At 41.5% G+C, this 22,532-nt stretch overlaps 1 protein-coding gene across 1 annotated transcript in view; it reads right to left on the bottom strand.

Annotated features, from left to right (window-relative positions):
- Positions 1–22,532, bottom strand: part of LOC124612264 (irregular chiasm C-roughest protein) — a 1,966,673-nt gene that overhangs the window by 1,942,925 nt on the left and 1,216 nt on the right. The gene's annotated exons all lie outside the window — the stretch shown is intronic.

Here is a 22,532-nt window from a genome sequence, read left to right as displayed (position 1 = left end):
CAAGGTCTGTATAAAGAGCCAGTCTCCTTAGAATTAGAAGAATAAGATGTTCTCATACCGGAGGACTGGTCACGACGTATAATCTGCAATATAAACGTGATTGTGAATACACTGTTTTACACAAACCAATCTTTGAGTAAGAAGCAGCTCTACGCAGCCTAAAAATAGTTTAGTTTAGCTGGATCGCAATCTAGTCACACTTTTGGTAACACGCGCGATCGTCTCTACAAAAGAAGTCAGAACCATACACAGTTACTGAAACAGGGGAAAGGAGGAATAAGGTACTAGACAAAATACAAAATTCGTGTGTATTATGTTTTGAACCGAACTGTCAAGAGGAGAGGAAAAAGTAGTATATTATTGGCGCTCAGATATGCCTCTTTTCATATAGGATTTTGAAATATATTCTGTGTTCCATTGCTATGAATGCACAGAATAAAACTCTCTCTCTCATGTAATCATCATGAAATCAAAACTACAGTTTTTCTGAAACCCAACTGGCTCTTTATTCACCCAAGTAATGAATGATTGCTATGAACAGGTGATTTCAAGATGACTCCATATTTCTAGTTTTCCAGAAGGCTTTTCACATAGTTTCTCGCAAGTGACCTCTGATCCAATTGCATGCTTACCATGTCAGACGTGCGACTGGATTTGTGGTTTCCCGCCAGAAGGACTTCTTTCGTCGGCAGAACTGCAGCAAAAGTATTATAGTTTGATAGATGCACTACGAAATAAGTACACTTGCGCTATTTTTTCCTCGCTCTCTTCAAGCGTTCTCCCTCTTGCGTTCCTTCTATCAGTTTGGAGAGCAACTCCTTTGTCGTCGGAATAATAAACTTGGTCGCACTGTGCCCGCCGACGTGCTGGGGCGACGCGTGCATACGATTCGTCGGTGACGTCTCCTGCTCCCCGGATCTCTTTGAAGCCGGCCGGATGCCCCGCTGATTGGTGCACAAAGGTAGCAAAAGAGCGGGCCAATAGGAGGACGCCTCGCTGGCGCTCTCGTTACTATGCTAATCACGCAGCGACCCAGCGCCTCCCCGCGGGCTCCGCTCGTTCTCTGTGGATCCGCGGAGCACGTACGCGAATACCTCGTGGCGGAGCCGCGACGTGCTCTGTTGCTGTAGCCTGGCGTTACTTTGCTCAGTCAAGGGAGAACGTGCCGAGGGCAAGTGCGAATCAGCCCGGGAAAGCGTGCAGGGGCAACTTTGTAATACGTCTGTCTCCGACGGAATCGCTATACTGGAGCTTACGCACATATGCGAGTCGCTCGGAGATCTAAGTAATGGAACCCATTATGCTGTGCTGGATGGCGAATGTTAATCAGTGACAGAGGTTTCATCAGAAGTGTCCTAGGGAATTGTGACAGGGCCACTCTTGGTCTATATCTACACTCTGTGAGAAAAGGTAAGGGAGTGAGACAGGGTTGTAGCCTCTCCCTGATGTTATTCAATCTGTATATTGAGCAAGCAGTAGAGGAAACAAAAGAAAATTCGGAGTAGGTATTAAAATCCATGGAGAAGAAATAAAAACTTTGAGGTTCGCCGATGACATTGTAATTCTGTCAGACAGCAAAGGACTTGGAAGAGCAGTTGAACGGAATGGACAGTGTCTTGAAAGGAGGGTATAAGATGAACATGAACAAAAGCAAAACGAGGATAGTGGAATGTCGTCGAATTAAGTCGGGTGATGCTGAGGGAATTAGATTAGGAAATGAGACACTTAAAGTAGTAAAGGAGTTTTGCTATTTGGGGAGCAAAATAACTGATGATGGTCGAAGTAGAGAGGATATAAAATGTAGACTGGCAATAGCAAGGAAAGCGTTTCTGAAGAAGAGAAATTTGTTAACATCGAGTATAGATTTAAGTGTGAGGAAGTCGTTTCTGAAAGTATTTGTATGGAAGTGAAACATGGACGATACATAGTTTGGACAAGAAGAGAATATAAGCTTTCGAAATGTGGTGCTACAAAAGAATGCTGAAGATTAGATGGATAGATCACATTAACTAATGAGGAGATATTGAACACAATTGGGGAGAAGAGGAGTTTGTGGCACAACTTGACAAGAAGAAGTGACCGGTTGGTAGGACATGTTCTGAGGCATCAAGGGATCACAAATTTAGTATTGGAGGGCAGCGTGGAGGGTAAAAATCGTAGAGGGGGACCAAGAGATGAATACACTAAGCAGATTCAGAAGGATGTAGGCTGCAGTCGGTACTGGGAGATGAAGAAGCTTGCACAGGATAGAGTAGCATGCAGAGCTGCATCAAACCAGTGTCAGGACTGAAGACAACAACAACAACAACAACAACAACAACAACAACAACATGACAAAAGAAAACGAAGCACCACGGAGGAATTACACGCGTGCGGAGAAAATCGGTAGATGTGATATACATGTAGGAACAAATCATTAAAATTTCCGAAAACTGGATGATTTATTCAAGAAAAGGAGCTTCGCAAACTGAGCAGTCAATAACGTATTGGTCCACTTGTGGTTGGTTGATTAAAAGTTTTGGGCGTGAGGGGAGGGGGGGGGGCAAAGAGTGAGGCCACCTGTTCCACGTTCTAAGATGGCGGAAATAAAAGGAGGAACAACATGAACAGCACACAGCACTCCACGGAAAATGGATGACAAAGCAAGAAAAGGTATGTAAGGGCATCAAGAAGAAGAAAGAAAATTAGAGGAGTGGGTGGAAAGGAAGAGAATACGAGTGCCCCAGAAATGCTATGTGCAGTGACGCACCAACACTGCCACTGTCCTGTCCCAGCAACCATACCATACCATACCACTATCACAGTACAATGGGAACATCACCAGGGGAAGAAAACACAAGAAATGGGGAAACAAAACAGCACAACAGATCAGGCAAATTGTGAGATAAACGCGGGGAGAGTCTGGCCAGTGTGAAGGCAAGGTCAACATCTCCATAACCAGTGCCTACGATAACTAAGGGACTCACGTTCCAGAGGTAAATTCAAGAACTTATACCTGGAAGGACAAACCAGAATTGAATCGGAAGAAGATATGGTCGGCCGATTAGTAGCGCTAGTAGTAGTAGTAGTAGTAGTAGTAGTAGTAGTAGTCTTAGTTGTTGTTGTTGTTGTTGTTGCAGCAGCAACAGCAGTAGTAGGAATTAAGGGCACTTCTTCAGCTTTTGACCGTGTTAGACAGAACGTGACCCACCAGTGTAACTTATGTTTACAAGTCAATGGAGGCATTTTTGAACCTCTACTGTAACTGAAGTAATTATGATATGTTAATGTTGTTGTTTCTTGGTGATAAAGAACTAAAACTGGTTTACCTTACTTTTGATTTTAAAAAAGTATTTTCGTTGTCCCATGCAACCTCCTAGAGTTTGTCACCTTAATTAGTTATCAATTTTCATACAGGATAAACTACCTCTACCGGTTTAAAAAATACTCACAGGAAAATACGACATTAGAGAAAAGTAGAACTTGGTGTCCTGTACAACCGCTCAGAGATTGTCGTTTAAATAATTTTCGCCCTGTATATTTTCCCCTGCCAGCGGCCTTGCCACAGTGGCAACAGCGGTTTCCGTCATATCACTGAATTTAAACGTTATCGAGCTTGGCTATCACTTGGATAGGTCACCATACGGGTCTGCCGAGTGGTTCTGGCAGGCTGGGTGCACTTGTGAAGCCAATTGAGGAGCTACCTGACTGACAAGTAGCGGCATCGGTCACGAAAAGTGACAACGGCCCAGAGAGCGGTGTGCTGACCACATACCCGTCCGTATCCAGTGACGCTTATAGGCTGAGGATGGCACGGCGGTCGGTAGGTACCATTGGGAATTCAGGACCTGTTAGGACGGTGTTTGTTCCTATATTCTTCCTTAAATGCTAATAATGACAAGCTAGTTACACTGTACTACCGATTTCCTCTGTCTATAGCCCATATCTCCAGATCTAAAAATAAGAGAAAAAATATCTTCTAAACTTAACCAAAAGACGTCATGTAAAGAAGATAATAACAACCAAACAGTACTTACATTAAAGACAAAGTACTACCAACCTCACAATACATGACCATGAGATGTCAAACTAAAACGGATAATCAGGGGTGGCGAAAATAAGAACCAGCAATCGCTAGCATGCGATGAGACTGACAGTGTTAACCTGGCGGAAAGAAAAGCTCAAAATATGTTATCGATTATGAATGAAAAATACAGAGATGAAGATTAAATTCTCTGGCATGGATGTGTGATGTCCTTAGGTTAGTTAGGTTTAATTAGTTCTACGTTCTAGGAGCATAGTGCTCAGAGCCATTTGAACCGTTCTTTTTTTTTAAGATTAAATTAAGAAGTAAAGGTTATTTAAGATCGAAAGTTGTGAAGCATGGGATACGGAGATGAACTGTCATCATGTCTCTTCAATGTGGCGCTCTAGAGCTACACTTAGCCCCTGCTCGGGCTCCTTTTTACAATTCATAATGATTACCATATTTCGACAATGAAAACTCGTTTTACTTCATTACACTGGTTGCTAAGAGCTAGAATGTGCTCCTGAGCGCTATTTATGACAAAAACAGGAACTGTCTGGAACTTCAGGGTGAAAGAATTAGGATTAAGTGTTTTCATATAGCGAAACGAGACGAAACTTTACGAAAGTGAAATGCTATAAAACGAAGTCTGTACCCCAAAGAAAATGGACAAGTATAATCTTATGGGCCCGCTTCAAGTCGAAACTCTGAGAGCAGTATGTACCGTAATGCATCGATTTCAGCACCCAATTAATTCAGGAGGTCCAGTTTCAGCGGTTAATTGACCTTATAACTATTGCACTAGCAGCTGTTATTGCAACCGCATCCGAAGTGACCCCCTGCAGGATAATCAATCATGTTACATGGAAAATCGAAGGCATTTAATCTTTGAAAGCATAATGTGAAACAGTTTTTCTATAAGACTTTTGTAGTAAAATAATGAACGAAACATTGGCCGTAGATCCAAACATTACTCTCAGTAAAATGCTACTGACATCTGAAGATTACTGTAGTTAGTTAACTTTGAAATCCAGGACAACAGTTAATTTCTAATTTTAACAGAAAACAGCATGAAATAACGAAATTTTCTTAGTAAATAATGCAATAATACAAATAAATAATTAGTAGCTTTTTCCTCGGAATCAATAAACAAATCATAAGTTAAAAAAACAGTATCTAGAGACCTGTTTTTGGCAACAAAGAATAAAGTTGTCATTTCCACTGATAATGTTATGCTAACCTTGAAATATTGCAGGAGAAACCAACTCTTCTTCTACACACTCACCAGCATTCGACGTAAAATTTTTCGCAGTCTTCGACACTTGGTCACAATACAGATGTTCCGCGTACCGTTTCCAACATGTAGCGATTATGTCATTACCCATCAATAATTTTTTCGTTATGTCTGACTTTGTTTTATTTCTACTGTGACCGGATAAATTCCTAAGGCAGCACGGTGCAATTGTTAAAAGCACTTGGAAAATAGACTTCAAAGTTGTTCGAGCGCTGGATAAAAACGAGGTAAGAAAAGAAAGTTCAAATCGGTAAGACTATTCCAGAATGAGATTTTCACTCTGCAGCGGAGTGTGCGCTGATATGAAACTTCCTGGCAGATTAAAACTGTGTGCCCGACCGAGACTCGAACTCGGGACCTTTGCCTTTCGCGGGCAAGTGCTCTACCAACTGAGCTACCGAAGCACGACTCACGCCCGGTGCTCACAGCTTTACTTCTGCCAGTACCTCGTCTCCTACCTTCCAAACTTTACAGAAGCTCTCCTGCGAGACGAGGTACTGGCAGAAGTAAAGCTGCGAGCACCGGGCGTGAGTCGTGCTTCGGTAGCTCAGTTGGTAGAGCACTTGCCCGCGAAAGGCAAAGGTCCCGAGTTCGAGTCTCGGTCGGGCACACAGTTTTAATCTGCCAGGAAGTTTCGGTAAGACTATTGTTCGCCAAGGGATGCGTTCCACGTACGTGTCCCTGTGCGGCTCACTATTTTCATCTGGCAGGAAGTTGCAAAACACGTGTTTGTTTTAATGCAATTAGAACAGTTAGAAGAGCTAGACACGGCTGGAGTTAAGCAACGATATATTTAAACTGCATATCAATTCAATATTTTTGTAAATATAACAATGAATTACCGAAGATGAAAAAATCAAATATCAAGTTTAGCAAATTGAGTTCTACTTTCATATTTACGTGGTCCCTAGCTCGATTCTCGCTAGATGCAAACTCTTTTTTTAAATTTCATTTGAATTCAACGTTTGTTTGCAAATTGAAACTGTAAAATGGCAAACTTCAACAACAGTTATTCGCATTTGTCCCCACTTTTCCTTGGGCTATCTTTTGTTCACAATAAACGTAATAACGCAGACATTCGACAGACGACTGTAAATTCCGACTAACTGGTTAAAAATGAAGGGTAAGCCTAAAACATCACTGATAAAATAACCAAACAGTAATATTGATCTATAGTATGTATAAATTTTCGTTTTACAGTAAGTCGATTATAATTTTTATTCCAAATTTTAATTCAGCGTGAATACTATTTTTCGTGAAGTTTGGAATTAAAAGTGAAAAGATATTCTTTTTGTTAAAAGTTACGTGTAAATATTTGCTAATGAACGTTTGATAATAATTACTGTATTCAAGTAAAGGTTTTAAAATATTGCGTCCAGTGAGAATTTGTAAATTAGAAACTTTTGTTAATATCTTACTAATTTTACAAAGTTCATTCAACAGAAATGGTTCAAATGGCACTGAGCACTATGGGACTTGACAGCTGACGTCATCAGTCCCCTAGAACGTAGAACTACTTAAACCTAACTAACCTAAGAACATCACACACATCCATGCCCGATGCAGGATTCGAGCCTGCGACCGCAGCGGTCTCGCGGTTCCAGACGGACGCGCCTAGAACGGCACGGCCACACCGGCCGGCGTTCATTCAACATTCTGAATTTGTGCAATGGAATTTTTGAGACGGTAGTAGCGTAAAAGGAAGAATGAAGAGAATAACTTGAAAATTAGTAATTAACAAAACTAAGTATTCCGATTTCATTTACGTGAAACCTTTCATCCTTCTTTTCGGAATCCTTGTCTAGAATCGAACTAGCAACCTGGTGATTCCGAGAGTAGAACCTTTCATGCTCAAATATGGGAGATTCGGTTAATGAGACGGAAATATTTTGTACTTAACACCGCTGGGAAAACTTCAAAGTCGATATGTTCCAGTGTTTTTGAGAACTGCATCGTAGTGCTTTAGGAAAGTTATCTTCAGGCACTGACCTCAAAGACCTGCAAGTACGAAGATAACCAGTCCGCAAGTTGCCCTTGTTAAACGTAATGGTGCGCGCCACCCTCGACAATAGAGCCGTTGCTGTATTCGGGATGTACGTCACAGTTCGACGTGGGCGGCGCAGAGTCCAGCAGCGAAACACGTAACCTGTGAAACTGTACCTAGTACTGGCCAGAGCCGCAATTAGCTGCACTCCTCCGTGTGTAACCGAACGGTCCGAGGACACGCTGTGATGGCAGAGGAGGGGGGAACGAGCTGCGAACGCGCCATGATTAATTCCTGGCGGGTCAAATGAACGTGGCCGGCGGTGCTCTAGGCCAGACAGTCGCCCTGACACCGCGCAGAGAGAGGGGCAGAGAAGGTGGAGGGGAGGGCACTGTGCTCGTCGCCGGTGGGGAACGGACGCCGCGCCACGAAATGGGATTGCTCTTTCCCTCGGAAATGGTCGCCGTCGCAGTCGAGACAGCTAATGTCCCGGCTTATGGCTAAATTAACCTGCTACCTTTCCCCGGCCTCTAAAATTAAAATAACCTCCCTCGTCGGACATAAAGTTACTCCCGCGCGGCTCGTGCCCCGGGACAATATGTCAGGGACGACGCTGCGTACCGCCACGTATACGCGCAAGAGTAGGGAGCGGGACAGGCTCCTTTTTTATTTACTTGTTTGTCGCTTTTTTTTCTGCTCCTGCTCGTCCACGCTTTGTAGGAAGAGAGGAACGCAATAAAGGACATTTGATGCAGTGCACGCAATATCATGCGCGGGTAGGCGGGCCTCTCGAAGTCGACTAGCCTCTTGCGACGCGCCGGCCGGTAGCTCGCCGGGTGGTGGTGTTTTTACTGGGCGCGGGTCGCTGCCACTTTATGACGTAGAAATTTATTACGTCGCCCGGTGCCGGGCCTCCTGCTCAGGGCAGCCTTGCCACACGCACCGGCAGTTATTGCTACGAGAACAACGCTCTCCAGCTCCCCAGCTCTTCTAAATCATACTCAAAACATTATGTTTCACAACCATACGAAATAAGGAGATGCTAGGAGGAGTAGAGGGCTAAAACTGTTTGTGGAAGCTCCTTACCAAAAAGACGGGCTGGTCAGTGGGGCATTTACTGAGGCATCCACCAACAGTGCGCCGCACTGGGTAGCCGCTCGGTCTAGGGACTTTGCCACGGTTCGCGTGGCTCCCCCTGAAGGAGGTTCGAGTCCTCCCTCCGGCATAGGTTTGTGTTGTCCTTAGCGTAAGTTAGTTAAAGTTAGATTAAGTAGTGTGTAAGCCTAGGGACCGATGACCTCAGCAGTTTTGTCACATAACAACTTACTACGAATTTCCAAACCAATACTTAACTTTGCACACAAGCAAAACTCTTCGCAAAAACAGACCCTCTCTTCATTTCACAAATCGCACACAAAAAATTTCTATAAGACTACGTAGTTGCGAGACACTTGACGATACAGCGGGCTACAAACATCTGAGGAAATCTACGACATGAACGGAAAGGTCCAGCAGTTCAAATGGTTCAAATGGCTCTGAGCACTATGGGACTTAATATCTGAGGTCATCAGTCCCCTAGAACCTAACTAATCTAAGGACACCACACACATACATGCCCGAGGCAGTATTCGAACCTGCGACCGTAGCGGTCGCGCAGTTCCAGACTGTAGCGCCTAGAACCGCTCGGCCACACCGGTCGGCCTTTCGATAGTTTTGGTACACTAAATAAATCAAGTAGTAAACTGTAGGATTACTAGTAGTATTGGTAGGGAAAGAAATATAAATGAATGTGTAAGAGAGAAACCTGATACCCGACCATTTATCTTTGTTTTTTTTTTGTTTGGTTGGTTGTTTCTTTATTTTGCGCATAATCAGAACGATGTAACGTTCAGTGTTCGTCCACTGTATCTTTAAAGAATATAAATTGCACCGTATAAGCAGTAAAGATTTGTCGGTCGCCTAACTCCTGCGCTTTTATGTAATCAAATCACTTATTTCTCATGCAAATACAGTTTACATGCGCAAACATAAAAATATTATTATTGTTGTTATTTTGTAGTTAGTAGAATGTTTATCATGATCAAAGGCAAGAGTTTCCTGTTGTTATTGATCAATACGAAAGTTGTTCATGAATAACAGGAAAATGTTTTATATGATTTTGACGAGGTGCTGAAGCGATGTTTGTTACATTCTTGTTTTGCGCCGGCCGCGGTGGTATCGCGGTTCTAGGCCCTCAGTCCGGAACCGCGAGACTGCTACGGTCGCAGGTTCGAATCCTGCCTCGGGCATGGATGTGTGTGATGTCCTTAGGTTAGTTAGGTTTAAGTAGTTCTAAGTTCTAGGGGACTGATGACCACAGATGTTAAGTTCCATAGTGCTCAGATCCATTTGAACATTTGAACATCTTGTTTTGCTGGTTTGTTGCCTTCAGTTGAGGAAATTGCGTTTTCTAGCGCTGTATGATAAATCTATATTACTTGCTTTATTTTGTACTACAACATTCCTCTGTTTTACGGTACAGATCAACAATTTTCGTATAAAACCCGAATTAAACATTGACTAGTCCAGTTTCGCTATAAATAATGTTTTTTGTTAAGTAACAGACAGGACGATGAATATGTAGGACAAAGATGGACGCTAAGCTACCCAGCCCACTACATATTCACACACTGTGTCTAGACTTTTCCTTTCTCTGCTTCCAGCTTTTAGGGAAATCTAGCAAAACACTGATGGCATTACAAAGAAAGCATCGTTATTTAGCCAAATCCCTACAGGTATGCAACACACTCAACATACAGGTAACACGGGTCCGAATTTAACTGACCAAAGCCATTAGGAAAACTACCGTAGCTCATGATTACTTATCGTAGTCAATGGTAGCCTCCGGTCGTCTTACAATTCCACTGTTGACATACACTAGCAGTTATTGTTCAGAGAACACCAACTGCCTCTTGGACTCTTTCAAACTGTACACAACAGTTTTATTTCATGACTACACGAAATTAGAAGGTACTATAAGGTTATGGGGACTAAAAAAAACTGAAGAAGAAGCTTATCAGAAGAAGGGACAGATTGATGAACATCAGTTAATGCATCCACAATTATCTGTGAACATCTATCAGCAGTTATTGCTTAGTAAACAGTGCTTGGCCCTTGAACTCTTGCTAAATCACACACAAAACAAATGTTCCTTAAGGTTCTGTGTAAAAAGCATACGAGAAAGAATAGGGGACATAAATTTCAAAGCGCGCCGTTGGGGTCCGAGCCATAGATATTTTGTGTAAAGGTCGGGATGAAATCATAATAAATGTTTCGTAATAATATGTAATTCAGTTATCGATCTCATTGTTACAGTGGTTAAACATAGTAATACGCCTGTTACAGAAAGGATAAATCACAAGTTTGAGCTGTCATTTGCCGCTGTATGCCCGATACTCCAACTACGTCATCGCTTGTGCACCGTTTTTACATTTTCTCTTCGACGCAGCCATAGCTCTGGCATTCGCTTTCCACTGGCTATTTTAAAACTTTTTTGATTCCTTTCGACTCGAGTTTTCCTCTGACTTGCGTTTTCTACAATTCCGAACATATCTGTGAATTATATTTGACGAAATCTTTCTTTATTTTTTATTTTTCAGTTTAGTACCGATGTTACATAACAGCGGATTTTTTTTTTATCATCTCGGGCTCTAGCAGCTCCCCGCAAGCTCTTGGCATTGACAAGCAAGTCAGAGTCCTAGCTAAACACGTTTCCACGCTGCACCAATTTATATCTTTACTCAAAGCTAATTCGTATAAACGACGTGCATGCGGTTTCACTGGTACGATGACGCCATAGGCGAAACAAATATTGCGCGACTAACTTATACAGACATGATTTATTTGTTGCGGACTCAACCTTCGTTAATGCATTATTAGTCTCGTAATTATTAGCGATTAAAATCAGACGGTACATTGTCACAAAGAAAAGATCGATGGACGAGGCAATAAACGTTAAAAAAAAATGTGCCAAGGCATCCTCAAACAAACTGTGCACCGTTACATTTACGCGTGCAAATCACTTTCATTGCCTGTCGAGGTGCTAATGTTGGATACTACTCAACATAAATAATGATGTATTGACACAGCTGTAGACTTTCGGTGTCACCAGTTATAACGGGTAAAACGGAGTTGTTAGTGCCTCGTCAAGCAATGAAAATAGTTTCGTGCTTAAAAAAACTAGCATGTGCAGTAAAAAGAAAGAGGGAAAACCGTGTGCTTTTTCGGGCTCAGTTTTCTCTTTAGTCCAGAGTTCAGTGCCGTGTCTGAGTGAGAGAAGGAGAAGGTTAAATATAATGCCGATACTCTAGTCTTCCTGCTCTGGAACAGCAACAAGGAAACCGTCGAGCTTAACGTCGCCATGGGACTGGCGGACCACCACCTAAGTGTCACATAAAACATTTCGGAGAGGTACGGAGATTAATCCAGAACGCTGGCAATATGTTTGGCTGTGAAGAACTTTACGCCTCCTCTTCTTCACCATTTCAGTTTTCAGAAGGCAATATTACTTGTGATTGTGACAAACGACACGTTTAAACTGTCCAGACTTAGTAAATTATTCAAAACGACAGATGAATGTGATAGTAAAACATCACTGCGTAACACCTTGTACCTTACTCTTTCCACAACTCCAACCACACTAATAAAATTATAACTTTTCTGCATTGTTTTACTTCACACCCCGCGGACTAAACGGTCCTGGGCCAGAACCTAGGTAATGTTCAATTTATGTGAGTAACTTGCTTTTTAGAATCAGCGCAACATCTTGGCTCAAGTAACAAGTAGGTGCATGCTTGCAAACAAGATCTCGTTTCACACCGACAGTGCATGAAGCAACCGAGCTCTGCGAGACAATCTTAACTTTTTAAACCTTTTTGTAATGAATGTACTTTTAACCCTTTTAATGTCATTCTCCATATATTTATATCGAATGCTACTTTGCCATCTTTTTAACCACAATAACGCAACTGTTGCCGCAATTTCTTAACAGCACTTCGCTTGTTAACTTAAATACCGAGAAAGTTAAGACAGAACATTAAATTTAAAAAAAAACATTAGCTTTACAAACGTCTTTCTTCAGCTATATTGTCCGGTATTATACTTAGATACCAATATCCTTTGAGTATGTTACGTTATCTATTGTGCCCTTGGCACTTACTAAAATTTGCAACTCTCTGCTCTATTTTATACTGCTCTTATCACTCGTATGGTGCTTATTAGGTTTCTTTAAATCCACAACACAAAATAATATGCCATACGGGATTTTAGAAAAGGAGTTCATATTTTCAGAGATGGGAGTATGGACCAAAAAAAGACACAGATGTCCCGTAAGCGTGGGCTCTAAAACGCATACCTTAAGAGCTACGAGCATTTGTTCATCTTCACTGCTATAAAACATGTATCTTCTACTGCAAGCTTAGGGCATGGGTGTGTGTGGTGTTCTTAGCGCAAGTTAAAGTAATGTGTAAGTCTAGGGACCAAAGACCTCAGAAGTTTGGTCCCTTAGAAACTAACACACATTTTGAACATACTGTAAGCTCTTTGCTATCATGAACTACGTACAGAATGCAGTAAACAAGTGAGGACATAGCCGTCTGTTATTGCCCACGAAGACAGCTTGCAGTAAACACCCGTTAGTGTCCTTACTGCAAACCGTATTCATAATTCGGGGTAAGTCAGGGCTTACAGTAGTTCTAATGATACCAGTTTACGGAATGCTTATATATTGTATCTTTATCTTTGCACTTACCGCCTCAGTTCCACACAAGAGGGGGCCGACATGATCTGTTATTTTGTGGCAAATGGAGGAAATGTAATAATGAGCAGATCAAATTAGGATCTCTGCTGTTTCACAATAACAGAATCAAATGTTTTCATGTGTTTAATCATCTGTTTACTGACTTAACATCAGCATTGATGATCACAAAGCAGATGAAGTTAAGTAATTCTGTTACCTGGGTAGCAAAATAACCCATGATGGACGTAGCACGGAAAACAAGAAGCAAACTACCACTGGAAAAAAGGGCATCCCTGGCCAAGAGAAGTCTACTGGTCTTGAACATAGACTTTAATTTGAGGAAGAAATTTCTAAGAATGTACATCTGGAGGACAGCATTGTATGATAGTGAAGTATGGCTTGTGGAAAAACCGAAACAAAAGAGAATTAAAGCATTGGAGATGTTATGCTGCAGAAAATTGTTGAAAATTAGATGGACTGATATGGTTTAAGAACGAGGAGGTTCTGCGCAGGTTCAATATAGGAACACCCTTCTGTGGTACGGGGTTCGCTTCGTGCTGCCTCTCTGTTGGGTTCCAAACGTATATGTACAACGCTTTATTATACACTGAAGAGCCAAAGAAACTGTTACACCTGCCCAATATCGTGAAGCCCCCCTCCTCTCCCCCAAGAGCATCCAGAAGTGCCGCAAAACGATGTGGCATAGGTTCGACTAATATCTGAAGTAATGCTGGAGGGAACTGACACCATGAATCCTTCAGGGCTGTCCATAAATCCGTAAGAGTACAAGGGATTGGAGAGCTCTTCTGAACAGCACGTTCCAAGGCATACCAGAAATGCTCGATAATGTTAACGTCTAGAGGCCAGCGGAAATGTTTAAATTCAGAAGAGTGTTTCTCCAGAAACTCTGTAACAATTCTGGACATCATGTGGGGTGTGGCATTGTCCTGCCGGAATTGCCTAAGACCGTCGGAATGCACAATGGACATGAATGGATCCAGGTGATCAGACAGGATGCTTACGTACGTGTCATCTGTCGGAGTCGTATCTAGACGTATCAGGGGTCCCACATCACTCCAGCTGCACACACCCCACACTATTACAGCGCTTCCACCAGCTTGAACAGTCCCCTGATGACATGCAGGGACCATGGATTCATGACGCTGTCTCAATACCCGCACACGTCCATCCGCTCGATACAATTTGAAATGAGATTCGTCCGACCAGGGAACATGTTTCCAGCCATCAATCGTCCAATGCCGGTGTTAACGGATCCAAGCGAGGCGTACAGCTTTGTGTCGTGCAGTCATCAAGGGTACACGTGTTGGCCTTCAGCTCCGAAACCCATATCAATGATGTTGCATTGAATGGTTCGCAAGCTGACACTTGTTGCTGGCCCACCGTTGAAATCTGAAGCAGTTTGCGAAGGATTCACGTCTTTCACATTGAACGATTCACTTCAGTCGTCGCCGGCCGAAGTGGCCGAGCGATTAAAGGCGCTACAGTCTGAAACCGCACGACCGCTACGGTCGCAGGTTCGAATCCTGGCTCGGGCATGGATGTGTGTGATGTCCTTAGGTTAGTTAGGTTTAAGTAGTTCTAAGTTCTAGGGGACTTATGACCACAGCAGTTGAGTCCCATAGTGCTCAGAGCCATTTGTTCGTACTTCTGTCGTCGTTGGTCCCGTTCTTGCAGGATCTTTTCCCGGCCGCTGCAATGTTGGAAATTTGATGTTTTACCGGATTCTTGATATTCACGGTAGACCCGTGAAACGATCGTACTTGAAAATCTCCATTTCATCGCTACCTGCCATTGCAGCATTTGTAAACGATCTAACAACTGCTAAATGTATGAGTGCATCTTCATCTCTGTTGAAAATTTCTTGTCATATATGGCATCCCTCAAACGTACTGATTCTTGAACAATAAGAAACACAAGCACAACACTAAATTTTTAAACGTGAGTGTTTTCTCAATTACGCATAAACATTTGTGAATATCCTCAGGTACCCCATGACGTGATTCTACAGCAGGAACTACATTAAAAACAAGCAAAACAAACAAGCTTTCGCTTTGAAGTGTAGGTGCAAGTGAGACGATTCCACAGGTGAAGAAAACTGTAAGAGCATCGACTTTGTCTCGGATCCTATAAGATCTTAACTTTAGAATTTGGTACTAGACAGTTTTTAATGTAATGTGGCACGGCAGCATTTTCTGCATGATTAATGACCAAGTACAGCGAACAGCAGGTGGTGATGCGCGTCTGCTCGCCTTGGGCATGGGGGGATTCTCTGCAAATGACGGTAGAGCATGAAATATTTTATGCGTATTTGAATGACGCCAGTGATTTATATTTTCCATGGATCATTTGCACGATAAATCGTAATGATGTTGAACAAGTCATTTTACATTCGCATCAAAAATTCATTTGTCAATATGCCTACACGTTGATCATTTGCAAAACATTTACAATTTTTTAATTTATTTTACTTTTTTTAAGAAGATACACAGATGGTAGTTTGCAATTCCTACCCACCAGCTTTTATATATTACAGTAATAGAAACTCTTCTACGGAATAGAAAGAACTGTCAAGGACAAACATTTTCAGTTTATCTTGAAATTTTGCTGTGCTATCTGTCAGACATAGTATATCACTGGGTAAGTGATCAAAAATCTCGGTTGCAGCACTGTAGACCTCTCTGTGCTAAGAGCAACATTAATGTGGCGTAATTATTGATATTTTTTCCTTCTGGTATCGGAATTATGTACTTCATTTTTCCCCTTGAATTGTAATGGATTATTTACAACAAACTTCACGAGGGAATAAATATACTGTGCAGAAATAGTCAGAAGGCCTAACTTCTTAAACAGAAGTTTACTAGATGATCGTGTGTGAGCACCACATATTATTCGTACAGCAGTTTTTGAGCAATAAAAACTTTCTTTCTTAAATATGAATTACCCCAGAAAATTATTCCATGTGGCACAACTGAATGAAAATATGAAAAATACGTCAAGTTATTGATTTGTCTTTCGTCAAGGACTGCGCTGCTATGAAGTGCAAATCTGTCTAAACTAAGTTGCTTAAGGAGTTCCAAAATGTGCTTTTCCGAGTTTAAATTCTCATTAGTATGGACACCTACGAATTTTTGAATCTTATTGCCTGTCATTTAATCATTTCCTCCCCTCCCCCCTACCCGCTGAGGTGTAGAACTGCAGGTGTTTTTGTGGAGGGGGGACTATTCGCAGAGTCACTGATACTTTTAACGAACTTCTGTACCATTTCTAATGTTGTGCATGTGTACTAGGACTGGTTACAATAGTGGTGTCATTTGCATCTTGCATACTGGACCGAAGGTCATTTACATGTATGAGGAATAACAGCGGACTTAAGATTGCGCCATGAGGGTGCCCATACGTGATCTCTCCCTAGGCAGAAGTGTCTTCCCAGATTACGTTGCTTAAATTACTAAATGCTATTTTCTGCATTCTTTTAGTTAAATATAACATTATCCACTGGTTGGGTATAACCTCAACCCCACAAAACCTCAGTTTATGGAGGCAATTTTGTGGTTCACACATTCAAATGCTTAGGATAGGTCATATAAAATACCAGCATGCGCTTTTTTGTTATTTACCGCGTATAAAAATTGGTGAGAAACTCTTCTCCGTAGAGAAACTCTTCCAAATCCAAATTGTGATTCACTGAGGATATTACTGTTGTTCAGGTGAGACACATTCTGGAACACATCACCTTTCCAAAAATTTTAGAAAATTTTGTCAGTAGTGAAAAATGAAGGTAGTTATAGACATCACATTTTTTATAGAGGGGTTTATCAACAGCGTATTTTAGTCTCTGTGGACAAATGCCTAGAGTTAGCGGCGCAATATGTATTTAACATAAGACAGGTCTTATTATATGGAAACAAATCTTTAGCATCTATTGGAAATACCATCATATCTAGAAGAGCTGTTAATTTGAGTGAATACATAATTTTCTTAATTTTAGAAAGAGAAGCTGTTGATCGAATGATTGCGACTTTTATGAGAGCCGCTTTTTCAACATTCTACTGTGATTCTTCTCTTGAGTTCTATGTTCCTGTATTTTCTACTATATTTAAGAAACGATTATTGTTACCTGTTACAGTCCAACTCAGTTCAGTAGAGATGTTATCCTATTATGTGTCTCTATCTTCTGTGTCTCGTGTCGCTACATTCCAGCAGAATTAAGTCTGTTGTCGAAATTACTGTTTTCTGGCATAATGTGCTGTTCTTTGATTTCTATCAGCTCTTCTTAGTAATTATGAGTAGTTTTTTTTTTTTTCGTGTGCAACTACTTCAGGATCTCTACTTGTTCTTCTCAACTGGCATATTTCCATTTCCCTTTCCCATGTACTTTAATCCCGCTAATGATCGATATATTTTACATGTCTGCTTAACGTCTTTCTGATTAACTTATGCGGAAAGATATTTTCAAATAATGATGTGAATTTAAAATGGAATAGATTCAATTTTACGTCTGCATTTGGTCCCATATAAATTTCATCCCATATTAGAATTATTAATTATTCTATCTTCCTTGCACTGAGGAGAGCCAATACTGTAAAGCACTATCCTATTTATCCTAAGTAACTGCGCATCATTGTCAGAGAAAGCATTTGTTGCTCGACCATAGTGCAAAGTTAGTTAGGCTACATAAGATAGTCATCAACCGTTTTTCGCATCGAATCTTGTATGTTCTTTTAATAACAATTTTCAGTGTTTAATGAAGGGTCAAGGAGAGCTCTTTTACACCTTGCATTCATTATGTATGAATAATACCTTAAATGAAGTCTGAAGTGGTGAACATTATCTGAGAAGGAAATATATTTTATTTTCATTCATACCAATACTGAGGTTAAATACCAGTGTTTAATAAGAGTTGGTGAACTGATGCATTAGTTATGAGAGAGAATCGATTAGCCGTACACTGCTCAATATAAACTCGCAAGATAAGATAATTCAAAGTAAATAGTATTACATTAACAAAAATTCATTGAGAAGAACAGTTCCTTTGTGAAGGAGCATAGATTTCCTTCAGAAGAAACTTAATATCACACTCCCAAGTAATCTTTCAATATCTACAGCTCTAAGTTTTTAAAATATTGAACTTAACTGACAATTCGAAAATCTTATTACTGTAACATTTCCCTTTTCTTGCTTGAGCGACAATCGGTTTGTCGTAGGGCACTATGTTGATTAATGAACACTCTACACCGCACGTATTTCACAATGACACGTGTCGCGTTGTAAGTAAACTCAAAAATCTCTTAATGATTTATTATTTTTAGTGACAGGTCGCTGATACATCAAGAAAAATCAGTGGACAAAGAACAGAACAGTATGGTACAGCCTGTACATCATGCCTCACAGTGACACCCGTGTAACCACATGCGGAATGAATGTGGGTCTGTTAACAACGATAGCGGAATTTCATTAAAGAGAGACGGGGCAAAAAAAAAAAAGTCCATGGAAGAATGGCTAGCAGGTGCAAGTCTGGCGCACCCCGGCGCGTGTAGGCGTTCCGTAATTCAGCACCCGCTCAAGGCGGGCAGGCTGCACGCGCCTCTCCTGGGAAGAGCAGTTAATCAACCTGACGTATTAGTGCGGTGTATCGATCTTGGCCCGGAACACACGGCCTTCCGGGCTGCTAAACGTGGAGCCTAGCGCGCTCGGCGGCCTGCGAATGCGGCCTACACGCTACACACTGAGGGCCATTCGGGGGACACGCGCGCGCACACAGGCCGCTGTCGCATTCAGCCGTGCCCTGACCCTCGGTAACGGCTGAGCTTTGGTGTTCACGGTCTAAGCCGACCAGCTTACTCTGCGAATATCTTTCGATACAGTTAAGCTCTCATTCACGGTAGCTCCAACCTAAGAGAATTAGCCTTAATGAAATTAAAATCTTATTCACTTAAATGGGCCTTGAGAAAGTAACTTATTATTTACAACCTTCTTAACCTGTATGATTATTTTCTGCTCCTTTTGAAAAGCTGGAAGCATAAAAGCGTAATGCCAGTTTCACACTGTCGCTTACTCAGGGGAATATGATCTTAACGACCATCGGATCAGATTTGTGACTAACTCCAGGAGGTCCTTGGCGATACAAGTCAACAAGTCGCTTTTCGAGGAACATAATCGACAGATGTAAAGGTAATTTCAGGACTGTGAGAAGACCGTTAACGTTTACAATGTATATAAATGGTCTAATAGATAATGTGATCTAATGGATAAAGTCAAGAGCTCCGTAAGGTTGATCGATTGTCTGTAAGGAGGTAGCTACGCCAGAAGACTTTAGCGAATGCAGGAAGACCTACAGAAGATCTGTTACCAGGTCAGGGACTGGCAGTTTACGCTGGCTATAAGTAAATGTAATCTGCTGCACATAAAGAGCTGAAGAAATGCACTATTGTACTCCTGCTCTAGTGGCGAATAATCACTGAAAATACTAACTATCGTAAAATACCTAGGAGTAACCATTCGGATCGCCCTAAAATGGAATGAACACGTAAATCAAGTTGTAGGAAAAAGAGAAGCCAGGCTGACATTCAATGGAAAAATCTTAAGGAATTATAACGCATCTACGAAAGAAGCGGCTTACAAAACACTTACCGACCGATTCTTGAGTACTCCTCATCAGTATGGGACCTTACCTAGTAGGATTATAGAAAAGACAGAGAAGATTCAACAAAGAGCAGCGTGTTTCGCCACGGAATCGTTTAGTGTGCACTAAAGGGTTATGGAGTGCTCAAAAACTTGTGCGCCAGACGCTACAACAGAAGCGGTGTGCATTACAGAGAGAACTACTATTGAAATTCAGGGAGAGCACATTCTGGGAAGAGTCAGCCAACATATTACTTACCGTCACATACGTCTCGCGAAATGAGCGCAACAAGAAAATTCAGAAAACAGGAGGTAATAAGGACATCTAACAACAAACCAGCTATCCTCCATTAAGGGCTGCGTGAAAAGAGATTCTACCTATGCCATCAGTGGATGCTTAGACTGCAGCATTATCGCAATTTCACCTACAAGCCCCAAAGGGAGGAAGGATAGATTTTGAACTTCTCGTCAACGTCCGTATTATTGGAGACGGATCAGCATCCTTTACGGGAGGAGGAAATTAATGTGTATTTCAAGCGAACGTATCAGATTACGCCACTATTGGTTTAGGAAACCTTAAATTATGAACAAAATTATTTACTCCCACCAAAGCCAAAATGTTAACACGTAGAGTCTTGGTGAGTAAGGATGAGACCTTTCAAAGAATTTCTTTCTGTGTATCCTAAAACTAAAAAAAAAATGTCATTAAAGCTGGACATGGATTTCAACTTGAGTCTACTATTTCTGAATCGCTGCGCCACCTCGTTCAATCTATGGGACAAAAGACCAATTTTAAATCGTCCCACAAGCGACTGTCGCATGATCGCTTCAGACTGCATAATGTTATAACCTTTCGTTATCTGCTTCAACAAGACTTTTGAACGAAGGAGAATTGGAAGTATAAAAGTAGACGCACAACCTCCTACAAGAGTATCAGATACAAGAGAAAAACTTGTAGCCTGACTGTAAGTAAACTTAAACTGGCATATACTTATAGCGAAATCACGGAAAACTGGAGATGGACATATTTGTGGTACCATATAATATCACACTGACCTTGTGTTAATGAGTGGATTCACTCACCGTCCCATGAATAGTTAATAGACTTAATAATTCGTAAAGAGCTGACAGTTAATTTTTACCACTGCATGTTTCGACTCTCCTGCAATGTGATAGATACGGAGTTCGTAAACCTTTCAGTTCTTTGGAGACACGAATTGCAAACAAGAGAAAATTCACAAGGCACGTTATTGTGGCATTTCCCTTATCTGGATGGAAGAGAATGTAGGCTAGTGGAAAACTGAAGTACGCACCGAATTGAGCACCCAAGAAGTAAGTAACTACCATAGCCTTTTCGCTTGGCTGGTTCAGTGAAAGCGATTATAACGATGCCCCGCATGGAGATACGCTCGAGATAGTTTCAGATGTGATGCTCCTATAAGTGAAAGAGAAAAAGTCAAATGGGGAACACACTGATAGAAAAGGATGAACCTACGAATTTATGGGTGAACTAGCGCTGACAATTATCACTCTTGTCTTATGAAAACATCAAGTTTTCTTGACCTACGCAGGTCTCCATGTCTTTCAGACTGTCAAATGCTGTTTCATCTAACAGACAGGTGACACTACGAAACAGGTTTCAAATCAAAATGCCCAGAATATCTGTTACCAAAATTAGACACTGCGGACAAAAGATGCGATGGTCTGTCGCACTACTGCGGAGTACTGATACCTGACCAAACTATTTATTTACAAAACCGCTAATCTGCCTGTTACAAAATTTATATGCTGTCACTAAAATCATACGCGCATTATTTACGCTGTACAGTTCTCACGTGTGAAACATTTTTACCTTCAATGGAAAAATGTATTGGCAAGATGTCTGTGTAGCAATGATAATTTATAGATAGAAGATACTGTTTAAGATGGATATTCGTCAATTTTAGCATACTTTCCTAAACGGTCTTGGGCTTGTACATGACAATCTACCCATCATAAGCGAATTAATTTTCTACACCTAAGAAAAATAGTAATTAGGTAAGAAAGAAAACTGTAGATTACACTTTACAGATAACAGTATAGGCCTAATTATTTATCATGTCTGAAGCAAAATTTTATGCATATTTAACAGAAAGATTCTTTGATGACGGCAGAGCGTACCGAAACATATCTTGAGTCAAGCGGAATACGGAACTTGTGCATTACAAAAAGAAAGATTCCGTGTTGATCATTATTTCTGCAAATACGGCGACTAGAGAACACTATGAGAGTAAAATGTGACCAGCTTGCTTATTATTTATGTACAGTTGGTGATTTGTGGGGCATCTCCAGATGCATGTTACGAAAGTAGGCTCACGAAAGAGAAAAGCTGTCTACTGCTTCCTCAGATGCTTCATTGTCGATGAGAGCTACAATACAGGTATGTATTTTAATAAGGTTTTCCTGTTACAGGAATAATTTTCGTACGCTACAGGTCGGTCTGTCACCACTACCAAGATTTCAGAGGGTTAGAAGCGCAGTATCGTCACACTCTAGACCAAGTCATGGCCAGGTCGTCACTTAATCCGATGTAGACCTCGACCTGCCCGACAAATCAGTCACCACAACGAAAGTTTGGAGGGTAAAAGCGGGGGGAGGGTGCAGGAACAAACTTGAATCCGTGACAGTGTTTATAAAGAGACACGACCATCGAGCTCTGCCGCAGCGTAGCCTAGCACCAGAGGCTACGCAACAGCCACCGGGCCGACGGCTGGCGTCCGGGCAGCGGTCGGCTGGCGGTATTTTGGCAGCGTTATCGAGCGCATGCGTGAGCCGGGACCTTCGCGGTGCC

Source organism: Schistocerca americana, chromosome 4 (assembly GCF_021461395.2).
Source record: "Schistocerca americana isolate TAMUIC-IGC-003095 chromosome 4, iqSchAmer2.1, whole genome shotgun sequence".
NCBI classification, from domain to species: domain Eukaryota; kingdom Metazoa; phylum Arthropoda; class Insecta; order Orthoptera; family Acrididae; genus Schistocerca; species Schistocerca americana.
Note: the sequence above shows the minus strand (reverse complement) of the source record. Positions and strands in the feature narration are given on the sequence as shown.